This window comes from Pararge aegeria, chromosome 4, assembly GCF_905163445.1.
Source record: "Pararge aegeria chromosome 4, ilParAegt1.1, whole genome shotgun sequence".
In the NCBI taxonomy this organism is placed as follows: Eukaryota; Metazoa; Arthropoda; class Insecta; order Lepidoptera; family Nymphalidae; genus Pararge; species Pararge aegeria.
This window is the reverse complement of record NC_053183.1, coordinates 1107575-1133107: the sequence shown is the minus strand read 5'-3', so window position 1 is coordinate 1133107 and position 25533 is coordinate 1107575. Positions and strand designations below refer to the sequence as shown.

At 37.6% G+C, this 25533-nt stretch overlaps 2 protein-coding genes across 3 annotated transcripts in view; one reads left to right on the top strand and one right to left on the bottom strand.

Moving 5' to 3' along the window:
* Window positions 1-25533, top strand: part of LOC120623330 (ecdysone-induced protein 74EF) — a 284125-nt gene that overhangs the window by 60863 nt on the left and 197729 nt on the right. For both annotated transcript variants that reach the window (XM_039889294.1, XM_039889295.1), the window contains exon 3: window positions 21285-21345. The gene's annotated coding sequence lies outside the window, so the exon portion shown is untranslated. The remainder of the gene's footprint in view (window positions 1-21284; window positions 21346-25533) is intronic.
* Window positions 1-25533, bottom strand: part of LOC120623331 (U7 snRNA-associated Sm-like protein LSm11) — a 54807-nt gene that overhangs the window by 5384 nt on the left and 23890 nt on the right. The window lies entirely within an intron of this gene.

Sequence of the window (25533 nt, the reverse complement as noted above, 5' to 3'; positions counted from 1 at the left end):
GGCTTTTGAAGTGAAACTTCTTTATCGGCGTTGGAAAAAAAGTTACCGTCACATTTTTTAGGTTGATTCGAGTTTTTTCGAACTTCAAATGCATCGCAAAATTTAAACGGCTGAACACGAAGCAGGAGGTGTAAAATATATATTAATTCAAATGATGTTGTTAACATTGTAACTTCATCGATAGATTTTTCTGTTCTTTCTCCTGACTTTCATGGGTCACTAGCTTCAGCAGTTGATGATTTATGTATGGCTCAATGCCAAATGGAATACAATTGTACTATATATATCTTCTAATCAGAAGATGGACGATATTGTTAATTTTCTTCACCATTTATTGTTGTCATACACAAGTGGAGGTGCCTCTTTACTCGGTAACAATAATGATAAAACACCGACCGATACCCGGCACGCACTTCTAACTTTTCTAAGTTACGTGCGTTTTAATCAATTAAATATCACTTGCTTTAACGGTGAGGGAAAACATCGTAAAGTAACCTGCACCGCTGAGAGTTCTCCATAATGTGTTACCTGTAATATTTAAAGGTGGGTGAAAACTATCAATCCGCACTCGGCCTAAGCCCTTCCCATTTTGGAAAGAGACCCGTGCCCTGAAGTGAGCCGGTAATGGCTTCATATGATGTTTTACCGGACCACGGTGATGACACCAAATCATCGCCTATAAACAGCGCGGGGAATGCCAGGAAATCGTCCTGCGAACTGCCAGCTTGTGTCCATCGACCTGAGGCGTAAGTTTTAAGCCTCATGTGACTGTTCCATCAGTGACTACGCCCTTCAGACAGGAACACAGAAATGTTGCTTGCTAGTAGAAATAAGCACTTTCCCGAACAAGCTCCGTCACAAATATTGTTCGTGTAGTTCATAAGTATAATGAAAATAATAAGGTAATTGTTAATTAGTGTGAGAGTATTTGTCCGTACTAAATAATTGATAATAATAAATAAATAAATAAAAGATCTACTAGACGCCTGCTTAAGACTAAAAAACAAAACGTACCTTACACTAAGTATCTACACATCTTTATTTATTTATACAAGTTGAAGAAATGAAAGAAGAATAGAATAAAAAAGACGGAAGCAGAAACAAAAGGCAGCTTTATCGCTAAGTAGCCACCTCTGCTAGGCAACTTTTTGATTGGGAAACTAGATCTTTCTTAAAAACCCTTGAAATGATCGTAGACAGTTGACAGTTTTGCTGTATTTAATGCTCGCTCGTTCGTTTATTGAAGTTATACTTCTTTTGGCGCGTTTGGGAAAAAGTATGAGAGTAAATTTTTAAGATGCGCGCGCACACCGTCTCATAAAACCGGCACCCTCAAGTTAGCTATAAGGTTGACTTTCAATTGTCAAAGTCTGCGGGCTCATTCCGGTGATTTAATTGATTCAATTGTATATTAATCTCAAATTTTAATGTTAAGTAAAACTTGGTTATCTGATAATGAGATAACTAGATAATGCGTTATAAATAAACTTTCAATATCCTATTAAACACCTTTTCTCTATTGTTACTTGTCAGTGTCGTGGTTAGTATAGTTTTTTCAACAAACTTAGAATATGGCGTAAGATAAAATTTTTGAAAAGATTTTTATCTTGTTACGCCAAAGAAGTATAACTTCTAACGCGGGTACATAAGTACACACACTTTTTTTTTGTGATTCAGCTCAATGAATGTTCCATTCCCTCACCAACAACTACATACGCAGTCCGCTATTACATCACCTCGATGCATAGGTATGCTAGGTACATAGGTGAGGGAACGCGGCCGTAGGAAGAGCATTTAGGTGCAATTTAACAATCAGCGGCGGGACATTCGCAATTACCGCAGCAGGTGAAGGGACGTGTCGCCTACACGGCGCTTCTTAAGGTCGCGGGTAGCTGCGACATGTGTGCGACATGTGCCTGTGGGCCGCCACTCAGTATTGGAGCACTGCAAGGTGACTATAGCTGCCTTGATCTTTACCATGTTCCACTGAGGTCCAAGGAGGTTTCCACATTGAGGTCTTCTTTCGAAAAAAACTTAGTTCAAAAAGTTTATCGAACACCCGTGCCTCTGAAATACATTTTATTATACACCATAAAATCCAGAAAAGTACATGCAAAAAAGGAAGGAACCTGGATCTCTACAAGGCAACCATAGATAAAGACAGAGGATAGTAAGGTGTACCCTACTTCAAGAGAGTACACAAAATGGAAAAACGTCAAATATAAATACAAAGTTTTAGGAGGTCTAGCTGGTTTTTTTTTTATGACAATACTCACATTGCCATCTAGCTTTATGTTATGGGTTTACTAACCATGTGACTTGATTTATGAATATATTTTTGAATAATGCACATAAATTTTAATTTATAATTATAATATAGGTACAGATAAACACCCAGACACTAAAAACATTCATATTCATCACACAAACATTCTTCAACTGTGGTAATCGAACCCACGGCCTTTGACTCAGAAAGTAGGGTTGCTGTCCACTGCGCCAATCGGCCGTCGGTTGTGTGGTGGACCCATTATTTTATCCCTTGTCAGGGTATGTAATCAGGGGAAAAAATTTTTGTCGCCTGCCTATGCTAGCCCTGCTATTGATATGACTACCTCTTGATGGCCTCTTAAAAATAAGGATTTTAATATTAGATACAAAACGACATTAATATTAATTTATTAGTCTCCTCCCACTTCTAAAAATTAGAAGGGGTTAATAGTCCACCACGCTGGTCCAGTGCGAATTAGTGGACTTCACACACATTTGAGAATGTTATGAAGAACTGTCAGGTTTACTCACGATGTTTTCCTTCACCGTTGAAGCAAGTGATATTTTAATTGCTTAAAACGCACATAACTTAGAAAAGTTACAGGTGTGTGCTAGGATTTAAACTCGGCCCCCCGAAAAAAAAAGTCAAAGTCCTGGGTACTACGCTATCACCTCTTTGCTTCGCTTTTTTGAAATCTAAATATTATCAATTGATATAAAAAAGCAACGAAATTTTCTCAGAAATATGGATATTTTTAATTAGCGGATTGCTTATTGTGAGTACCTACGGAGAGCATGGATCATCAAATTATTTGCGGTTAATTTAGGAACGAATTCGAACCCGCCCCCCCGGCATTACATAAATTTCAGATTCAATCCGTTAAATAATATGTCTGAATAACAGTTATCCTTGGGCGGCGCTGTGTTGTCGCCACAGTACATACCTACCAGGAAGTGATGTTTGTTGTAGCACTTCTAACAACAACAACAAACGGAGGACATTCGCCGCGTTATCGCGGAGGTCAACGCTGATTGGCTCAGATAACGTAATACTTCAATTGATAAATTAGAAATAGAAATATTAACGGTTATTACAAATTGTATACTTACTAAAACAGCAGTTACCGCGACTATGTCCAGCGGTATAAAGTCGAATTCACAGAATTAAGAACATACGGAAACCGTGAGCACGACTAATATTGAAGCATGAAATACCATTCCAAAAAGTGTTTCTCGAACGGGCGGGTTAGTCACTTAATTCCATTTAGCAGTTAACGGTGATTATTTTACCTCTGTTCTCAGTGGCGTGCATAGAGCACAGGGTATGCAGATGATATAAAATGAAGGAAATCTCCAGAACGTGGTATAAATATTAAAGGATAGCCTTTTTATAACTCTTACTATGCCTTCAGGGGCGTACATAGAGGGTAAGAACAGGGTGTGCATACCGTATATGCAAGCCCCTGAATGTTCTAAACGTTTACCCTAAAATGGAAAAAGTTTGTGAACTATCAACATTCCGCCGTTGTTAAGTGAGACGTGCGCGGAGTGTTTTCACTGTTTTTGGGCACAATGCAGTGCATACAATAATAGCTGAATGAGGCTTCTGTATGTTCTTAATTCTGTGGTATATTGACAGATTAACTGACGACCTATGCGACGTGGCAACGAGCTCTATGTTATTCCCAGCAGGGCTAAAGTGGGAATTTACAATTTCTGAATTTTCTCTGGTCTGGTCTGGTGGGAGGCTTTGGCCGTGATTAGTAACCCTACCCCACCGAAAAAGATGTGCCAAGAATCGATTAGAGATATGGGTTAAATATAACTGCCATACCCCATAACAGGTTAGCTCATTAAAGTCAAAGTCAAAATATCTTTATTCAAGTAGGCGTAGGTTTTGCTGCGTAAATTACATGATATAACCATACTCGTAAACTTAAAACTTAGGCTTCTAGGGTTCCAAACGCGTCCCGGTCTAAGAAGACGCACTACCATCTTAGACGATCGATTATCAAACAATTTTTGTATAAAATGATAAGAGAGCTTGTTGTAGCTACTAAAAGCTAATTCTACTTACGCGGTATTGTTAGCTCAGCGACGATAACTAGCAAGAATGTAGCGAGTAACAAACGATAAGATTAATCACATCGTTTAATGTAAGTACCTACTCGGCGTAAACCGCTGGACCGCACCCAACGCCCTGCGCCCTTCGCCTTGGCACTTGGAGCCAAATGTCCCAACCAATGCTATACCTACTAGGGTTGCCATTAATTGTATTTAACCTACTGCTTAATGGAAAAGGAAGATTATCATCCTTTTAAACTTGTGCTCAATTTTAATAAAAGGATGTTAAAAGTAAGCATAAGATAGAACAATGATTGTTAAATTGTAAAATGATGTTGAAAAAGAGCAACTGCTTAGTTTCTTGCCGGCTTCTTCTCCGTAGAATCCGCCTTCCGAACCGGGGGTAGAGTCACTACAACAAGACTTAAAGTTTCAAAAGTGCTTTTATTTTTCCTACTTGAAATAAATGCATTTTGAATTTTGAATTTGAACAGATCTCCGTAGCTTAAGGAGCCCAACCAAGTGGCTTTTAACGATTTTTTATGCACCTTTTGAACAATCCCACCTCGTTTGATTCGTTAAATTATGGAATCAGTATACTTGAAATATGACTTAATCAAGTTTATTTTTTTTTTCTTACAATGCAACTCGTAGCACGATACGTATGTTAGATCAAAAAAATCTAGTGTTTTACAAAAGACATTCACAGTCCCTAAACTTTTTCTCATATTTCCACTGCAACGTAATACCACTGCAAGGTTAAAGGTAAGTGAGGCGTGGAAATACCAACAGGCATGGTTACGCACAAACACCCTTGGTAAAAACTTTCCATGTAACGAAGGTCAAAATCTCCTATGTGTACTTGATAATGCTTGCCTTCGCTTAATGCCAAGCCCTGATTATCGGTGGGTTTATACACGAAAGCTCAATTACTTTAAAACAAAGCTTTATAGTCATTTTATTACTAAATCAGTATACAACTCTCGTTTGAAGAACATCTTACGATTATTCAAAATAAGGTTTAATATGTTTTAAATTTTTTTCTGGGACGTTTAAAATACATTGTTTAAGAATTAAGAAAAAGCTTTTAGGCACTTCTAAATCGTCGTGGATTGGAATCCCGTTTAACTGAGTAAAAAAAAAATGGTTTATTTACAAAATATATTGGTATTGTCAACCCTAATAAAACTATAGCGTAAGATCTATTTTAATCTGTTGATAAGTTTCTTATAAAAATACGATTTAAAATTCGAATTTGGATCGCGAAGGGAGCGCGAGGTGTTAATTTTATTGCACCTTGCCGAAACGAAATAGTATTTAAAGTTGTACCAAGTCGATTTTACTTTAGACAAACGTATGTGCGATAAATAGCCTGTTTATTAAAGAAGAAACTTCATCTTTTCTTATTATTTACTGTATATACATAACAAAACTGAAAATTTTAATTTAGATATTTTATATACTGGAATTTTTATTTAAATGTTAAGTTGCAAAACGAAATTAAACTCTTGAAACTGTATGTATTCATCACTGAACAAGAATATGAACAGATTCGTAGCTAAGTCATACAAATTACATAACCACTACAAACCAAATAACTAAAATAACATTATCAACAATAGCTTACAAATTAAATCACCATACGACCTCCATTTGAATTTATATCTTCGTGTATTTCCTCAATTTGATTCTTTGCATTTGAATATCAACTGAAAACCAATAACGTTTGAGTATGTTATACTTTGAACATACATTGTGTGTGTGTAATCATTAACGATAGGGCTAAGGGCTCGTGTAAGATAGACAGAGCCTTGAATATAACTTTTCAAGTACACTAACTCATCACAGTTTGTGCGTTACGGCCGGTCCATACGCTGCGTTGCGGTAGCGGCGCAGTATCCGAGCGGTTTCGCTTCGGCATTTTACATAATATAAAAATCCATGGAAAGCAAACAGTCACTGCACTGTACGCACGCAGAACTTAACATGATAGGGAAGGAAATGATCGAGAACATGAGATGGGACTTTGCATTGGCGCGCTAGCACTGTTTTAGTTCATAGGGTAGTAGGGTCATGGTTTCGACGCCGCACCGCGTATGTCTGCCAATGCGGCAAATCTGTTCGGTGAAGCGTCACAACGCGCGTGTACATCGGCCGGCAATCAGTCAAAGTATCTATGGAGGACCCGCAGATCCGCAGTTGCAACTACTTGATAGTTTGCACTACTAATAGCTTGCAATATGAAGATGAACACAGAATAATATTTATCACGGGAAGAGAGAAAAAAATGAACGGAATTTAATAAAGAAATTTGACATGATAGACGACAAAAAGTACAAATCGAGTTTGTAATAATAATATCAATGCTAATTTTAAGCTTTAGTGTGAGACGAAGATCACAATAAACTAAATAGTTTATTCAGTAACCTTATTTTCTTCGGGTTGTGCACAAAACGACAAGGCAGTAAACTGCAATAATCAAGTGTGAGCAGGTGTACAAAAGCGGACTTATCCGAAAAAGGTTTCAATTTATCGATAATGCGACAATAGGAACAAAAAGCCACTGCCACTCGTGATGGATTGTAAGAGTTCTAATGATACTCGTACCTCATGCCTCAAACTCTGGTCAGCTACGGTTGGTAGTATACAGAAATGTGTATGTTATGTAAGTAATGTATTTATATATATACACATACACATACATGAACCTTAAAAAACTGGAGTCAGAAAGCCTAACCTTACTTGAGGCGAATGCAAATCAAACTATCTCAGTCTATCATCAGTACTCTGCCTATATTAGTGCACGGTTGTAAGGAAAAAGTGTTAGTTTCATAATACACTGCACTAACTAAGGCTATCCAGATAACTGAACGGTTCGCAAGGTAAAGGGATTGCCATTGAATTCAACGTTACCAAGAACGCGAAGCTTCCGATGAGTCAACAGACAGACATACTTACGCCCGAGGTTATAACGAATCTAGTTCGAAATTAATCAATTAAGCCATCCTCATTGACAGGGTTATGTTTATTACACTACAAGGTAGCCCTTGACTGCAAACTCAGCTGATGGTTAGTGATGATGGCGAGTGATCATTTCTAAGATATAACCTTTTAGAGGTACATTAATTACATTAAGCTCCATACCCCTATTCGGTTGCTTCGCGGCATCGCATCGGAATTCTAAACCGCTTGGCAGGTGATCTTTGTTGGTAGGCCCACGGCTAAATCCTCCCAACAACCTATACCAGAGGAAATTCCGAAATTATAATTTCCCAAATTGCCACTATCGAGGATCAAACCCGGGATCTTCTACTTATAAAAGCCTAGTGCTCACCACTAAAACACCTTGGAGGTCTCCAAAAGCTAGAGTTAGGTCGGAAAGTAGAGTTTTAGTGTTTTTACCGTACAAGTCAGTTGGTCCACACGTCACGTTCCCACGAGCTCAAGTGCCAAGAGAAAGTGTACAAAAAATGCAAGTCGCGCTGCGCAGGTGCACGCCGCCATTTGCAACTACAATCATTACTAACGTTTTAGACGAAATGAAATAAGATTTAAATATCAATCGAAAACTAAGCCCAGAACTCAGTAAATTCAAATACAGGAAAACGCATTTTTCAAACCTTTCCGTAGAAATCAGACAAGTATTGATGCAGATACGAATGTATTTATATACTACAGCTAATTTGGGTCCCGGACTTGTGAATTCCGAAAGGTAATAATAAGAAAATCTAAAAAACATCATTAAAGAAAAATCAATGCATAGACACAAGCGTACTTCGCAGAAAGGAATCATTAGATTGTACAAAAGTGAAAGCGTCTTTGTAGGAAAGCGTATCCTAGCGCGCAAGTCGTTATAAACAAAACATTTACAAAAGCGAACAAGAAAAAAATTAAAAAGCTTAAGAATTCTTGACGATTTGTATAAACCAAAAGGAGGTCTACCTGACCTGGAGATAAGTAGATTGGTGAAGACGTAGGAATACGAGGATTTTGAAAGGTAGAATGTGTAAATAAGATATAGTAGACGTATGAAGTCAAGGTCCATGGCTGCAGAGCTTTAATGATTATTGATTATTCTTGTTTGACAGGTACCTGCATTAAGAATACTCGAGAGAAGAAACATAATAAAGTGCAAAGTTAAAGGGGATTAAGGCAAATAAATTTACCTTGCAAGGGGATAATTTTAAGAGCACTATAATGTTGACTAAATATTTACATTACAAGAAATATATGAGTGAACTTCCGGAAACGAATAAACACTGACAAAGAGCATACATATAGCATGATTATCGTTATGTATTACGGATTTCGTTTCATTATTAGTCAATAAAATGACAAAGATATGTTAAAACTTGAAAATTTGTAAAATTAAGATAATTTTACTTTCTAATTTCTATTATTATATTATTATTTATGTCCATGCAAATCAGTTCACAATATAAGTATAGTGTGTGGCTACTACGAGTACTACAGAAGAGACTTTGATCGTTATTGAAATGGGTCCACTTGTATTAGATAAAGCTTCACCTGCATTTCTAAAGACAAAAATATATTAAAATACTATAAAGTAATACTAGTGTATAAAAGTTATATAAACAGACAAGTCAACACTTAATTAAATTGATACCTTTTTTGGTACAACTAAACAAACTCCTTAAGAATGGTCCTCGTAAAATTTGTTCGTAGTATTTCAGTGGAACAAAAAAGAACCTGACCTTGAACAAACCAGAACCTACTAGTATATGTAGCCAAAATGTCCAAAACATTGACCATTGACCGCTATAGAAAGTAAACAACGATAGAGCCAATGCGAACGGCCTTCACTGCCTTCTCCGAGCACCAAACAAGAATGCGCCTTAGCTACCAAAACATGAAGTACATATTGCGGTAGACAAGCATGGTGACTCAAAATTTCAAAAGTCACGACCTTGAAAATTGTGTCTTACTTTTTACATACTAAGGTGCTTTGTTGAAAAGTGAGTCTAGTGAGTTTTATCGTGTCTAAGTCAGGCAGTCCCACCACGTCGTCGCAGTGAAAGTGAACGGTGACGCGAGGCACGCGGAAGCGTACAGTAGTAGCTAAGGTGAAGGTATGATATTACTAGGGTTGCCTCCAGCACTTGTACTTTTATAGTTTAAGTCTGCTCAGTAAAAAATATAGCCTTTAGTGCTTAGGGTTAGTGATGTTTTTTGGCTTACTTATTAAATCTTTTCAATAATTCCTTATAACCGCATAAATACAAATAAACGAAAAAATTTAGACTCTTTATAATATTAGAAAATGAATGGAATAAAGAACGTGAATACACTTTCTAGTATCTATTTCATTAATAAAGTTTTTAAGGTCCTATATTATTTTTATATACTATGTTGTTGTTCTTAATATTGTTTTTTACCACGCGGTTTTTTTTGTAAAAGAATAACGTATTGGGAAAAGGTCAGTTCAATTAAATAACACTGCTTTTTACCTTAGCTAATGACTAATTTACTAAACAAAAGGTGGCAACCCTAGATAATATTGGCTTGTTACACTGATAAAACGAACCTGTTTTTCTAATTTGTTGGGATTTACGACTTCTGTTATGATCTGCTACGTGCGATATAAATATTAATCATTACTATAATCTACTGAAAGTCCTTCATTGTTGATGGTTATTGTTGAATTAAAACATTCATAAGAGCACGACGCCTGAAAAGTGGAAGCACCAGGTGACCAGAAGACAGCGGAGTTTCGGGAGACAATGAACACGAACGATAGTAGAAGTATTGCGAGTTTTAAAATAAATGCAGTGAGGGTGCTCTGTTTTTGCAGTCAAAAAGACTATATATTGAAAATCTGTCTTGCTAAGTATAAAAAATACATCATGAAGCTTAATGTTAATTATTTAACGCTTTTTCTATTAATTGTAGACCAATTCACAAGTTCAAGTAAGTAAGTGTAGTATTAGACTCCAATTCGTTTCTTTCTAGATTATAACAACAAGACTTATAATATCTTGCGTGTAAAAGCTAAGCCAACTTCATCCTGGCTATACTTTTTAGTCTTACACTACATGCAATCGTTCAGTTTAGGTTACATCAACCAAACTTACTACCAGCTTTTCAAATGATGCTTCAAGATTTTATAGATGTTTCTTAGTACAATGGCGAGGTGAATAAAATAGCATTCGTCGTCACAAAGTAACTCGATAGTAACATCAATGAAGTAACTGATGACACACAAGTTGTGAGAAAAGAAATATAATTCAAAACCGAGAAAAATGAAAATTTTTATTTCGGCAAGGGACACATGCGTCGCACCAAATGTTAATGTTAAATATAAAAGGTCAATGTTAAATATAAAACAAAGGAATCCGCGAGGTGACGCCCGCTATTTTGGCTTTAACGCGGGGCCACGACTTACGTTGGTACGACCTCAAAATCAAATGTATAAGTGGGGCGCAATTTTTTTTAACATTCTAATCTTTTCAAACTAGAAGGGGTGTTCAGAATCTATGTTAAGACATGGTTTTCGTTGTCAATATTTCAATACCACAAGGAAGAAGGGGCTATAGGTTATCATTGATAGAACATCCAACACTGATTATAGACCTAGACATACGTTAAAAATATATGCAATGCTAGGACTAAATGAATGATAAGTATATGTGACGTCATCACCCTTCTAATAATGTAGTCAAGTATTGATAAATGTATTGCGATAGCGCATGCTGATTGGCGTGCAATGAGTTTAACATTCCGCTGATGCGACAAGGTCGAGGCCCCGCGTCGCTTGCAAGTGTGGTGGGTGCGCTTGCGCAAGTCAGTGTTCCAGATCCGGCACTCTCGGTTTCGGTGAGCCACGGTCACGGACACTTGCTACAGTTTTGTTTTTATAACACTTTTGTCCGGTGACATTGGTTGAGGTAATCCGGCATGCTAGATTGCCTTTGTTTTACTGTGAATAGCTGCGGCGCGTGGTGACGACGTCAACAGTATTTTCAGTACCAATAAGTTAGTTCAATTGTCGTGTATTATGTGCTCTGCCAGTAACTTAATATTTCGCTTATGTAGCAAGGCAATGGCCCAATGGCGTAGCTTAGTAAGTAACAGACAAAATATAGCGACCATAACGAGACATATGGGACAAGGGAATAAAAGATGGGCGTTATCGCCGACCCTCCGGAGTTGTGAGGCGTGTAATTAGGAAAAATAATCTGCAGTATTTACGCTATAAATGCGGTGGGTTTGCTAGAAAGCTGCTTGAGTACTCCCAAATATCCGTTCGCCTCTAAGTCTTATGTGTCTATCATCACGGGCGCTAAAGAAGTACCCGGCACATGATGGATAGTATGATGGGTGCGTACACCAGATTAGCGGTTTCGATCGACGAGCCTCGGCCATAAACACCAAGTAAAGATTTTTTTTTTACATTTTAGTCCGGTGACATTGGATCTGATGATCTGGCATGCAAGATTGCCTTCCCAACTAGAGATAAAAACAAGGTTTATTGTAACATTATATCCAAATCTTCATCTTAATAGTTGTATTTTGCAAATCGTTTCTGAACTACTTCCTATGATTTAATCAAGTTGTTATTTTGCTTGATACAGATAACTTCCGCGGACTGACTCTGTTACACTACATAATACTAATTTCCATAGGGCCATTTAGAACAACACAAAATTCGATTATACCTTTACGAATATCTTCATCTTTACCAAAAAGCAAGGGACTACTCTTAAAGTACACTGAGGTACGCCGTGTAGTGATGGCAAATCAGAACACAGCTGTCCCCACCCCTCATCTTCCCCCGGGTTTCGTACAAGGCTATTAAGGGTATATAACAGACAACGGGCAACTACTGCGATCACCAACCAGTGGTTAAGTGCAAACTGTACCCTTAGCAGAGGCCTTTAGTCCAACAGTGGACTGTTATAGGCTTTTAATGATTGATAACCCTGCATGTAAAATATATGCCATGAGAACAAACTTAACCTTATGTTACACCCATTCCACATTTAAAATTAATCTCTTTGTTATCGAAACATCCAGCGAGCATTGGCAATGACTTAATACCATACACTCATAGGACGTGACTTCCGCACTTTTTGCTTCGCCAATCGACCCTCGATTAATCAATTAATTTGGTGCATTCAAACAATTATCATTATAACTATATTTATATACGATTGTGGTCACTTGCAAGAGGAAATATTTAAATTCCATCGATTGCATTTTTTATGCAAGGTTGTGGGATAAGTTACTGATTGCATGTAATATTGTCGATCCTTTTTTACCTTATTTCTTAGCAAAACCACCATCACCACAATCCATTAACAAGAAGTGGTAACAACGACGCTTGTTAATTTAATTAATAACTATTGTTATCTAGATTTATTATTGAAGACCATAAGAGCCATGTTACCACGGTGTAAGGTTAGTCATACAGAGGTCTGACGAAGTCGTCCAGACAGAGCAATCGAGCGGTCGAGAGACGAAATATCCTTTATTAGCCTCAGCAGTAAGTATGTGTACACTGTTGCACAACGCTGTCTAGTTTTTCGCGGTCGGCATTTACCAAGAGATCAAAGGCATCGGACTACTGTATCTCTTTTTTATACTGTGATATTATGCAACTTTAAATTTTTTTAATATTTTTTATGTCTACCTGTGGCAATATAAGAGTCTCTATCCAAATAACATAAAATGTATGAACAATTAATGATTGATAGGTTCTGACCTGAAAATGATTTCATGAAAAGTATTCTTTAGGCCTTATATGGGTTGCCTGGACGACATATTTAACGTTTATCACAATTCCGGATGCTATTTGCGAGAATTCACTTCAGTTCAGAAAGTTCGACCTACATTTATCTAACGGACATCGTACAAATCTGACGAACGTATATTTGCAGGAGAACGTAGTATAATATAAGTTTAAGTTAAATAAAAATGTTAGTCACGGAACGCTCTGAATCATTTCAGTGTTGACGAACTGTTTTAGTCATTACGTATTTATAAGTACGTACGACACTAACCCATTAGCTGTGAGCATGTATGTCCTCTAAAAAATACAGGTTTACCTCAGTGACCGCTGTAAGTATATAGATAGATACTTAAAGCCGGGTTCAGATATGTATAATTTGCCGTCTTCATCTACGTATCCGTATCGCCGATAAATGTCATGATCGCATATGTGGACGGATGATCATACGCGGTTGCCCACCACTCCGCAATGAAGCAGCGTATTGGTTTCTACTCTCTAAACCCGTTTTTCATGGGCCTGTGCCCAACATTGCGATAATAAAATGGATAATACGCGGTTTCGGGACATCTGCGAGACATCGCTTAAGTATATTAGAAAATGTTATTAAAGAATAGAATCTAACTCCAGGTTTCGATCAGTATAGTACAACCGCGGCTAGAACCGCGGCTCAAAGCAAGTTTTATTTTTATTTTTATACTATTAATTGGCCACCAAGCCACACTGGGCCAGCGAGGTGGACTACTGCCTTAAACCCTTCCCATTATGAGGGGAGACCAGTGTCCTGTAGTGAGCCGTTAATGGGTAGATATGATGGGCACCGTAAGGATCTGCATCCCTACGTGGTCGCGTACGAAGCGCTTCGCATCTTCGTTTCTGATCCGCTCCGCTAGGATCTGGAATGCTCTTCCACCTTCCATTTTCCCCAGTTCCTACAATATGAGTACCTTCAAATCAAGAGTGAATAGGCATCTTCTACGCAAGCGCGCTCCGTGTGTGCAGTCAAGCGCTCGTCTATAAACACAAAAAAAAAATGATGAGAATTAATTGACGGACCATCCCTACAAACAGGACATGCGAGACACACGTCGTGCAATATGAAGCCCTGTGTTCAGCAACCGTAGGAGTGGGTGCTAAGCATCATGTGCCTCTAATTACCCCGGCAACTTCACATTTCAGACCGCACCACAGCATTGCAATAATGTACTTCCGCGGACTGACTCTGTTACACTACATAATACTAGTTTCACATAATTTGATAACATTGACCTTTACCCATCGATTTAGGGCCGCGACCTTGTCTAGATAATCACGGTGTTATCAATCTAGCGTATATCACTTGATAAAGGGCCTTGTCCATATCGGTCGAAGGCCGTTCGATACCTACTGATTCCGGCTTGTTTTTTTTTTTGCTGGATCTTTATGCACTGCTGATAGTTCCGCGTCGCCTTCCTTCCTTATTGGTTTTCGGTGCACAATGCAAAGCGATTTGGCACTGAAGGTCGGTAATTGTTGACAATTTAATGATTTCTTTCTGGCATACAAAGGTTTTATTATAAAAAAAGTTTTTTTTTCTATAGTAGTAAATCGGTAGGCGAAATGCGTAAAAAATGTGTATTGTGATTTGTGATTATCGAATTAATTGTTGCTCAAGAGTAATATCAACTAAAACGTCGAATTAAACATGTAGATGACGCAAAAACACCTCCATAACCTAGTGTTATAGGTAGATGAAGAAGTCGCGCAATAAAGCAGGAAAGCGAATGAAAAAAAATCTTTCGTAGTGTCACAGTAAGCTAAGTTCCTTATAATTGTCGAAAAAGGATCTAAAAGCGAATTTAAGCGATTTTTTTACCGTGCACCCGTGAAAGGATTACCTATTACATCATTACTATCATAATTTAACTATCGTCAACCCATTACTGGTCCACTACAGTAGTGCTAGCATGCGCGCCACGAGATTATTATCTCAACCAGTTACCTACTCTATTTTTTCTAGCATAGATGAGATAATACAGACACACGCCAGTAGTACAGAATGTCTCGCGGTGCGCAGATTTACCACTACGGGGCACGGGTCTCGTTTCAGAATGCGAGGGCTACCACAGTTGGCAGACTTCCCAAGCGCCTTTGAGAGCATTTTGGAGAACTCTCAAGCACGCAATTTTCCTGCCGATGTTTTCCTTCAACATTTATCATCATCACCATCATCATATCAACCCACTACAGGACACGGGACCACCACGCTGTCCCAGTGCGGATTGGTGGACTTCACACACCTTTGAGAACATTATGGAGAACTCCCAGGTATGCAGGTTTCCTCACGATGTTTTCCTTTACCGAAGCAAGTGATATTTTTGATTGCTTAAAACGCACATGGCTTAGATAAATTTGTGGTGCATGTTGGGATTCGGACTCGCCTCCCCAAAAGTGAAGTCAAAGCCCTACCCACTGGGCTATCACCGCTATATGTCGCTTTGAATCGCTCATACAATTTTTATCTATGAACCTACCTACGAAATAGGTAAAGATAACATATGAAGATAAGAGGACCGTCGCCTTACCAGGCGCAAGGTCTCGGTCCTCAGTCAGTGGGTAAAGGTCAATGTTGCCGTGTTATTGCTTTATTGAGTCAACAACGACTTTGGATTTTTTCCGTGAGAGTACTTACTACTATGACATTGGTCACAATTTGACGGTCACGACGAAAAACTGCCTTGTCGAAGCCTTAAATTTTTTTGAAGAGCATTAATTGTCTATGTAGACTGCATTTGAACTGTGAGTAGGTACAATCAAATCTGTCCCCATTAGTTTCATTCTGACCGGTTGATAAAGCTGATCTGATGACTGACCACTAGAATTATCGCTGGGAGTGAAAGTCAAAGTGCTTTGGTAGACCCCTATTAATGGGACATACGATATTAAACCAGACGCAGACGGCCGCTGAGCTCAAGCGATTCAAAACTATGGCATTTATGGCAATACTCCAGACAGAATATTTATGCCCAGCATTGGTTTCAAACGGTTACGCATATGTTTGTGTATTGGTATTACTTGATATCTACAATAAATCAGAAGTCATTATTAATTTCATATTGAAGGGTGTATAGATTCGTCCCTTTTAAAATTTTACGAGATTGACCGAAAGAAAAGCAGAAATGAGTGCCATAGGCTAATAAACCGGAGGTACACTAGAAACCATTGGTATTATATATATATATTAAAGGTATTATATACCACACGAGTAGCGTTAGTTTTCATCAAACTTATTTATATCCAACTAAAGATGACTAAAAGCGAGTTTTTGAAAAGATTTTAAATAGTAAAGCTTTGTTCTAAACTTATTTGAAGTAGCCGGAAATAACGTTGGCATATTTTGTTAGGATACGTGGCCTCTAAATTTGTAGCTGCATTATATATCAATTTAGAATCTGGGATTCCGTATTCGTTGTCGAATCTGCATATTGCAACCTTAATTAAGTGAATATTTGATATTCTTCAGTATATTATGCACGACTTTGATGTTATGATTTGTGTAACTGTTGGTGATATCGTCCATCATCAGTCTATATATGCTGGCCTCTTCTCTCATGATACGGGGAATCCCCACCAACACTTCTTTGTTGCAGATGTTAGCGTTGTGATTTAAGAACAAGGAGAGTAATTTTGAGATTTTATCATTCGAAATTAGCTTTGACATTATCGCTTCGCTTCTGTCACGTTAAATAACTACCAAAACCTCATACCTCGCTAAAAAGATGTAAGAAAAGCACTTAAATATTACGCCAATACAATCAATGCCACCAGTTATTTCAATTAATCATCATTTAATTTACAATAGCAAGAAGTAGGAAGTCTGTAATTTGATCAATTTCTATTACACTGTTCAGCAACAGTTATAGTGTCGCAGAGTACACGTATTACAGATATAGTGGTGTAAGCAGTATTATATAGGAGAGAAATGAAAATAAGTGACGAAAGAGAAGCTTGTTTTTTTTCGACGTAACTATACGTTCACTGATTTTCATCTGTTTTCTTTATTAAATCTATCTGTAATCTGTTACTAAGTTGCTAAGCAACTTTGTTAAATATTGTATGATTTTTTTTTTGACAATATCAGCGTTGCTGTGATAAATCTATAGATTAAGTATAGATTGAATATAGAAAGTGGACATTAGTAGTTTTATCTGGAACGTAGATACGGTGTCACGTGAACGAAATACGTAGACAGGAAATAGTATAATTAGTAGTAGCGCTGCCCGCGACTTGAAATGCTGGTTTGATAAGCTTGTACTCTATCGGTACCTACTTTATTGATATAAAAGCTTTTTAAGTACAAACAGTAACTAAACTTAAAAGTAATACAATCGTTTTTAGGTAAACCAACAAAGTAGTACTCACTACTAATGTTAAAAATGCGAAAGTTGCAGCATGAACTTCTGATAATCGTGTGTGTGTGCCCGTTTTTGTTGCATACGTGTGTGTTCGTGTGAATATGTGTATGTGAGCGCGCGCGCGCGCGCGCGCGTGTGTGCGTGTGTGTGTGTGTGTGTGTGTGTGGATGTGGCAGGTCGCTACTCTTTCGCAACATATCAAATGTCGGTGATGCGAACCCATATGATTTTGCCCCTCTCTATGCTCTACGCCAAGGGTTCTCAACCTTATTAAGCCAACTTAAGAAATTGGTCACAGCGCTCGCGTCCAAACCTAGCTAGTTTAAAGAAATAGGTCCTCATTATGAAAGTAATAAAACCTCAATAAATAAAAAAAAAACATTTAGATAACAAAGAATTAAGAAAAATAAAACTACACAAATAATAGGATGGTGGAGCTTGGTGATCTCCACACAATTTCTCAAGGTGTGGAACAAGACCGTGACACTGCTGCACATATACTATCAAAAAAGGAGCTCCTCTCGGCGCACCTCTGTACTTTCTGCGGCGCCCTTGTACGTCGTGGCGCCCAGATGGGAGCCCCTGCTCTACACGGTTAATGTTTTGATTTCTAGAATGTTGTTTGAATTGCTATGAGACAGAAGGCAAAAGAAACAAAACAAACTTTCGAATATACGATTGTCGGAAGTCGCAACACCGCATTACATCGCATCGTCATAACTGCATAAACTGCATCTGAAATTGTTTCAAAGTGGTCGTAGCCAGCCGCGTGGGACGTCTCGAGGTTAATAAATGTATGAGCTATGTCCAGACGCATATATGTGTCGCCCTGAAGGAATTCACCAGTGGAACTCGCTGGAATTAGAATCCGTGTGGCAAATGTTATGCAATCGATTGTCTGGTTTTATCCCCAATCTCATAAGAGAACTGTCATCATTTCGACTTCCTCGTAAGTCTAGTACTTAGCATGCTTAACTATTGATCACTAGGAGTAGGGATCAATAACCGAGGCGCACAAAGAACAACAATAGCCTATAAAAGTCCACTGTTGGACTAAAAACCTCCTTCAAAGTGACGGTTTCTCTATTATATTCTCTTAGTAAGAGGGGGTGACAACCAGATATAGTTAAAGAACCGAGTCGAATTTTTTTTTTTTTAAACTAAGCATTACAAAGTAACCTTCATAGTAATTAAAATCGAATTTTCTTTCTTCAATTGGTAACAATTGCTATTCTGTTTATATTTACTTATTTTAACATAAGTAGGCACGCCAGTAAATATCGCAAAATAAGCTTGTATCTTTAACCTTCTGTTGTTGGTATCGTCTCTCTGTTGGTACCCATCATCCATACTAATACTATTAATGTGATAGCTTGTCTGTTTGCTACCTACCTTCAGATCAACCGTTGCACCAATCTTAATGAAACTTGGCACGGGCATAGGGTCTTTCAAAATTAAGGGTTCCTACAGGATTCATAATAACATTTGCTTTGTAGTATATGTATCCTGTGTGACTACTGAGGCAGTCTTAGCGTAAGATTGCATCCTGGAGCTGGATAAAGAATTCTATAAAACCTATATACTGCGATATTTTTGTAATAAAAAAATAAGTGAATAAAAAGTTCGTATGAGTATAAGTGTTTTGCGTATTTATTAAAGGGTCCTTTTCTCATCATCGTATCATTATTAAAAAAACCAAAAGAATCAGAAACATAGAAATTGGATTGCCGAACACGTCCGTTGCCGACGGCTCGCAAACGCAGACTGGTTCGCGTGCGGAGTGCGACGCGGCACTCGTCCACAGGCGGAAGCGTACCCGCGCAAGGCTGCGCTCATGACCTCGCGTCGTCTTTGTCTAGCGCTATCTAGCGTTAGTTACCCGCGAGGCCAAATGCATCATACCGGCCTGCCTCCCGACCGTAGTACTTCATAGACGATTATTAAATCCATAAATTTATTGTACCTACTCGAAGTTTCTTTTTCCAACTATCCTTGTAGATAATTGGCGCGATAACAACGTAGATCCAGAAGCGCGATATGGCGATTTGCGTCTGTTATTTTGATTGTATTTACGTATAGCTTACTGATGAACGCGACTTTGTCCACGTGGTTTTTGTTTACCTATGTCATCATCCACAGCCTATTCCAAACCTAGTCCCACTTGTGGGCACTGGCTTCCTCTCTTATAGGAGAGACGAATTTAGAACGTAGACCCAAAACGTAAGAAAAATAATATACCTAAATATAATAGTAAAGCAATCCGACTTAAACGGCCCTCATATCCACTGAGTAGAGATACGTACGTGATAAAACCCCACATCCTAATCGGTCCACCCGCTATGCTGCTACAAACAGACTAACAAAGCATTAAAACTATTAACACATCTCGTTTTAATTCACATACTTTTGTCTTTCACGCGCATGTCTATTGCTTTTATATTTATAAATCCATACTAGGGGACCCTGCAGACGACAAACGGAAAAGCAGCACTACATAATATCATATTAGAATAAAATTTTACAAATATTAAAATATAAATTAACAAACAAACAAACAAGATTAATGAATAAATCTACATGGGGACACCTTAAACATCTAGCGATATTAAAAATAACAAACGACTAAAATGCATTTAAAAAAATCATATAAATCGGTCCAGAAGTTTAGAAAGAGTGCTACCACAAAACACTGTAACACGGGATTTTTATATAACTCACTATTTAATGAATTCACTGCCACGCAGCACCTTTTAAGATTTTCACGCAACAATGTAAGCTTTGTCTTAGTTATGTTTTTAAGTTAGAGTTACCTTCACTAGGCGAGATAGACCGATAAAGTCGAGGTTAGATAAATCCTTTGATATCTCACAGCGAGAAGTAAAAACAACGTAATATAAAACGTATTCTTAACAATTTAATCTTATTTGTTTACTTGGACTTTTTTACGTCTCACCATCCTCTATTATACTAACCTTTTTTTTTTTTTATTTTACCACAAGTTAGCCCATGATTTGGTCATAATCGGTTGTTACGCGACATCGCACCGGAACCCTAATTCGCTTAGCGATGTCTCCGTACGATGGTTCCTACCTACGGTCCGTAACTCAGAGAGATCAAATAAAATTGTAAAAGTATAATTTCTCAAATTGCTCCGGGCCGAGCCGCAGTGGCGTGCACTGGTTTTCTTACAGGGTATGCATACAGCAGGAAATTACATAAATGGCAAAAATCCTACTCCTATAAGAGGTATATACCAATTTTAGGGTAAGCAGTGCTATTGTGCATGTATGAAGTGCACGCCACTGCCGAGCCGGCCCTACTTATAAAACCACAGCGCTTGCCACTTCGCCAGATTTCCTTATCAAATCCTTTATATTATACTACCAGTAATAAGAACACTAGTACTTATTCATCATCATCACCATCACCGTCCCACCGCAGGGCACAGGCCTCCCTCACATGAGAAGGGTTTAGGCCGTATTCCACCACGCTGCCCCAGTGCGGATTGGCGGACTCCAAAACCTTTTGAGAACCTCATAAAGAACTCTTAGGCATGCAGGTTTTCTCACGATGTTTTCCTTCAACTTTGGAGCAAGTCATATTTTAATTACTTAAAACGCACATAACTTCGAAAAGTTATTGTTGCGTGCTGGGATTCGAACTCGGTCCCCGGAAGAGAAGTCGAGTTCCTACCCAATGCACTATCGCTTCATTAATTGTTATTAAATACTTTTTTATTTGGTTTAACGACTAGCTGACGTTTATTTGGAGTGGCAGCGACTTCATGCTAATAGTAACAATTTTTGTTCTAGGTAATGGCGCGAAGTAATTAATCTTGGTCAACGAATGATTGCCCGAGAACCGCACTAGATTGTAAGTATATAAAGCTCCATATTTTCTCTGTACTCAATAGTTAATAACAAATTAATAACAGTCATGAAGCGAGTCATTTTAAGAACAGTCGCTTCGAGTATCGAAACAGTGTCTGAGTAAAATGATTCTTATTTTAAAGCTTAGATTTCACATTTAAAACCAGCGTTCTTGGCAGTACATTCGTAAAATGAAAATCGCAGCATATTAAGGCCTCCACTATCACAGGAGAGACGGTTTTCGAGCAAAGATCCACGACGCTGCTGCAATGCGGGTTGTTGGGCATTTACGACTATAATAGTCGTTACACAAGTGAGTGATAATAACCGTGACCGACGGCTTAAAGGGCACGGGAGGGACATTGGACACTACCAATTTCCTAACTCTGGTACCGGGCTGGTACTGAAAGTTCTGTATACGATACAATACCTAACAATTTTCTAACCTAACTATACTCTATCCATTTAAAACTTCATAAGCGTGTAAATTTGCACTAAGGGTGCGATGCAAATTAAATGGAAAATAAAAGGAAGGAAGGAAAGGATATACAACTCGTAATTGCGAACAGATAATGTTGGTACAAACGGATTTTGAAGGTTGAAAGCAATTGTATGACAGACTTCATGACATTATTCCTCAATTAAATCAATTTACAGGTAAATTAACGAACATGGCTAATCAAAAGAATCTGTCCATACAATTGCGAGATGGTTATAACAGAAAAGTACACCCGGCTAGTTTGTTGTGGGCTTTTAGACCAGGGCGCGTTTGGAACCTTCGTAGCTTTAGCTTTAAGTTTACGAATATAGTTATCGCCATCATCTCACTACCATGTACACATATCTCACGTTATGTTACTCATAAGTGTCATCTTTAGGCCTACTTGATTAAACATATTTATTGAATTTGACTTTAACCATACTAATTGAAACAAACAAAAAATAAAAGAAAACTCGCTTCAAATAACCAAGCAACAGACAATTTAAGTGTGTTGGTAACTTTCCACAAAACACAAGAGATAATAATATGAAAATTAACTGCAATTTCGAGACACCACAAACTGGAGCACAAGACACCTGCGGAATGAAAATAAGACTATGATGTATGAAACCAAAACTCGTCTAAATGTTCGTAACGAGTTAAACATTGACTACACATTCGGACATTCGGACTCGTTTGACCGACGAAGTTACTGCCATCAATTGCGGATATCAGCTTATTTAAAAGCTTCTATCCCATTTTTTTAATATAGCTTGATAAATGCATATTAAAATTATGTTTATACGGACCAGTTTGTCTGACGAAGTGACTACCATTAAACTATGATAATATAAGCTTTGAAATAACTTGGCTTAGTTACTAACATTTTAAGTTCAACCGTTATTGAAAATAGATATTGTATTATCTATTCCTTTTGTATTTTATTGAAAATATACTTCATTTATTCTTGTCTATTAACCCTAGTGCAGCTTTATTGTATACGCCCGAATGATACAATTGCCAATTTATCTACAATGCAATTCATTAGAAATCAGGAGGTGTGTAGGGCGTTCAATTGAGTTACATGCATACTGTGGATGATTTCGGTAAACACGGTGAGCAAAGCATATATATGAAACTTCACTGCGAATGTTGCTGACCTTCGGTACATTTCGGGGTGAGCTGCTTCGCTGCTCTGTATAAAAAAGGGAACAAAAAGGGGGTAAAAAGCAACTTCGCTCTATATTTGCTTACAAAGTCACAGAGGAATATAAATATCATCATCACGACATAAAAGTGACGACGGGTTAATTAATTTTTCCTTTAACGTACATATATTCCCGTGAATGTATAAATAAGTTTCAGTCAGTTAAATATATTAACTTTATAAATATGTAAATAGCTTTGCTAATGTTACCAGCCACCACTGCCGCCTGTGATAGTGCAAATTTGTTGCCAGAGGCGTAAGTTTAACTTACTCTTCGTGAACTGAACTTATAAAAGTAGCCTATGCTAAGATGCAAAGTACCGCTTAGCTCGGTTGACCACCTTTTTCTAAGCGAATTTGGCTTTACCTTTCAAGTGATTGCAAAACAGGATTTTAGGCAAAACCTTAACTTGTAATATTTATTTCCATGGGAACAATTTTACATGTTCTTTGAATAGTCAAGAAATGTATCATCTATTCTATATGTCAACTTAAACTACAGCCTTAGCTACAAGGATTTCTAACGCGCTCTAGCTGAGCCCACAACAAACTTTATTCAGCAAATTATCTTTTTATCTTTTATTATATTAATAAGCATATAACTATGGCAATACCTATTTATGGTATATTAGCATGGTATTGTATTGAAATCTATACGTCCATCATCGTCCATCTGATATAATTTATAATTTATTGAAATTTAATTCATTGATCAACAACAGCAAATTCCACGTTTCTGACACTGTGAAACGCTCTCCTGGCATGTTTCTGGCCAGCACTATATTTATTTACAGGATAAGAGTAAATAGACATTTTTAGTCAAGCGCGCTCCAACCTAGACCTCATCATTGCTTTCCAACAGCCTGATATCTGATACCGGCTGTTGCCCCAAGCTTCGTACGCGGTATTTTGGATTTCATGAATCCTGCGGAAACTGTACATTTTCTCGGAATAAAAAGCCTTTGTGTTAATCCAGGGATAGATTAAAATCTATATCCATTCCAAAATTCACTCAAATTGGTTGAATAGTTTTTGAGTGAAAGAGCAACGAACATCCATCCATCCATCCATACAAACTTTCGCATTTATAATATAAGTAGGATTAATACAAAATCTTATGGAACTACAAAAAAAAGTTGTACCTTCTTTAAAACTAAAAACGCCATAAATTTGTCAACTATCCGACAAAAGTTGGTAATGAATCAAATTGGGTCGTCTATCAATTTCAGAATCTTGAGTGCAACTCATTGCGTAAAGGAAAGTTGCCCACTAGTGTTAGCGTTAAATGTCAGAGGTCAGTCTATTTGTATGTATTCATGTTATTACCAGGCAGCAAAGAAAAGAAAGGCTTAATGTTTTTAACAGTTTATATATATAAGCACATATGAGGCCGATTTAGGTAAATCGATTCGTCTTACTCACAAGAGTGTAATAAGATAAATGACTTTGTGAAAAATCTAAACTATATAACACAATCAGCATACATATAAGATAAAGTGAAAAAATTCAGGTAAATGGGTCTTGTTTTGTTTTAAATTAAGAACTTACATTTTTGAAATATATTGAGTGGAAGAGTTCACCAAACCACATATTACCATAGAGGTTTCTGATAGTAAAAGCATGAGTCGCTGTACAATAAACATTCGTTAAGTCAGAACTTTTATCCAATCTATATTATAATAGGGTTTACATTAACATGTTGCGCGATGTACATTTTAAGGTTTTAAGTATATTCTAACTTGTTTCCGGGGAAATAATAACTACGACTTGACTAGCTATAATTGTGTTGTATCGGAAATAGTTGTTGACTAGTGAATGAGTGCCTTAAATCTATCAGGAAGTAACGTATCGCGTCGTGCGCCATTCGTCCTAGCAGACCCTTGTTTATTGCACACACAGACAAATACTGGTACGAGTAGTAACACACACACGAACACACTAACGAATACGAATGTAAATGGCAATGAGATAACTAACATCACAACACAAGGTCTTGTAGTAGCGTTAGCAAAAACAATCCTAATTTATTTCATAAATGTTAGTTTTGCAGTAGTGTCTATAAATTAGTTGAAAGGACGGAGATTATGATAGGCTACTTTTTATCCCAAGAACACGAACGGAATTTGTAAAAAACCGTAATAAACGCGTACGCGGGCGTCAGCTAGTTAATATTATAAATGTGATAGTGGGTTCGTTTGTTTGTCCTTCCTACATGCCTTAGCTATCATCGTCATCATCAATATCACTTCAACCGATTGAAATCCACTGCTGGACATTGGTCTATTGTAGAGAGTTCCAAAATACACGGTCCTGGGCCGCTTGCTTCCAGCGGCTCCCAGCGCTGGGTGCCTTAGCTAAGCAACCGATAAACTGTGTTAATCAAGTATATTCAAATAAGCCTATAGAGGGCACTTTTGGTACGTCACATTTTTTTCAAGTTACTAGTACTGAAAGTGAAGTGAAGTGAAATGAACTTCTTAGCATTCTATAAATTGAGGCAAAAC